We start from the raw sequence: 1,986 nt of genomic DNA, 5'->3' as shown, positions 1-1,986 counted from the left end.
TTAATACAGTTTTAATACATATTACAAAGAAAAATTATTATTCACATAAAATACAAGTTTTATTGATGGATAATACATTTATCACACATTTTAATACACTTATAATACAATGTGTCAATTTCATATCAAACAAGTATAATATGTTTAAAAAACCCAGTTATAATACATATATATTGCATACATAATTAACTTTTAATACATATTGCAAATTTTGTATTGCATACATAATTCACTTTTAATACATATTGCAAATTTTGTATTGCATACATAATTCACTTTTAATACATATTGCAAATTTAACATAGTATTGTTATGTATTGCTATAAATGGTAATAAATAAAAAGTATTGCTAAAAGCAGTAATTATTTATTAAAAGGTACTCATCCAAGTAATTTTTCCTATTAGAAACTACAGTGTATCTAAATAATTAACTCCTAAACTAGTGAAATTTATGTAAGTTCCCAATAATTTATATGTCTATTAAGTACTAATTAGAAGAAGTCAACAATGTTAGTATATTAGTAAGTATTATATTAATACATTTTTGACCAAATTATTATGGGATATGTTTTCATTTGATTAAGTTACTCAAAAGTCATGGTCAAATCTTGACAATCAAAATTTTCTTTATGGTGACATTAATGAGAAGCATTAACCTCTTGCAACAAAAGTAGCTATATATACAATACAATCACATTCTTGAAAATTATCAAAAGAAGAAACAACATAAAAATGGATTGTCTAAGAAGTAGCTTAGTTGTTGTGACCCTCCTCTTGTTTTTGTCTTTCCAAATCAAAGCAGACACAGATATTCATGCAATCATATCCATACTTAAATTAGGAGAAGCCAATGCAACAGCCACTCTTGAGTATCTTAGTGAAGGGAACCCAAAAAATGCTTCTGCAGAGAATAGAGCTTCTTGTTTCAAATGGTATGAGGTGACTTCACTCGATTTGTACCATTCTATAGACCATTTTAAGAAAAAGAATATCCGAGAAGCTGTAGACGGTGTTGGTGTTGCTAATGCATTCATCTCCACTTGTATAGAATTTCAGATTGAAGATGCTACAATTTTATCAAGTTATCATTATATTAAAGATATTTGTAAGAAAGTTCTTGAACAATTTCGTGACCTCTTATAATTATTTCATCTTTATTAATTATTACTATGGTTGTATCTTCTTTTTTAATATTAAATGTTACTATCCTTGTTAATTATAAAATGTGTTATATCTTTTTTGAACTTTATAAATTTGCTCTCCCTTTAAAAAATAAAAAAGAATTAATTATAAAAATATGATATAATTGTTTTTTTATCTTAATTTATAAATTGAAAATCAATTAAGAACAACTATTTTCAATAATAGTGTAGACAATTAATATGAAACAAATGGAACAGTATTTGATAATAATAGTAAAATAAATATCAAATAACTTACATAAATCTCACTAGTTAAGAAGTTAATTACTTAGATACACCCTATTTTACAATATAACGTATCTTACCATATTTTGGTGCCTGCAGGTACGCCCAGATACATATATTGAGGTCAAAATTAGGTTTAATTTGTACTAGATACATTGTATTCAAGTGGATTCACATGTATCTAGGATACATAGCAAATCTGTCTCGCCTCCCTTGCCTCTCTCTCATCTTGCTCACCACTACTCTCTCATGTATCCGGTATACATGTGAATCACTCCAAATACATATAGATACATGTATCTAATGTATATCTAGTGTGATTCGCAATTGGGATACATACGAATTTCGCTCACTAGTATATATGATAGTGAAGTATGTCTAATTATATATAGTTTTCCTTTATAAATAAGAATAATTTTAAAAGAATAAGATCAATTCTATCTTAAAATTCCAAAATATTACTTATTTTAAAACAAAAAAGAAATACCACATATTTAAAAACGGAGGGAGTAATAACTTGGGGGGGAGGGGGGGGGGGCGGGATTGTTTTTTTGTGTTG

The sequence above is a fragment of the Solanum tuberosum genome, unplaced genomic scaffold, assembly GCF_000226075.1.
Source record: "Solanum tuberosum cultivar DM 1-3 516 R44 unplaced genomic scaffold, SolTub_3.0 scf00223, whole genome shotgun sequence".
NCBI lineage: Eukaryota > Viridiplantae > Streptophyta > Magnoliopsida > Solanales > Solanaceae > Solanum > Solanum tuberosum.
This window is presented reverse-complemented; position numbering follows the sequence as displayed.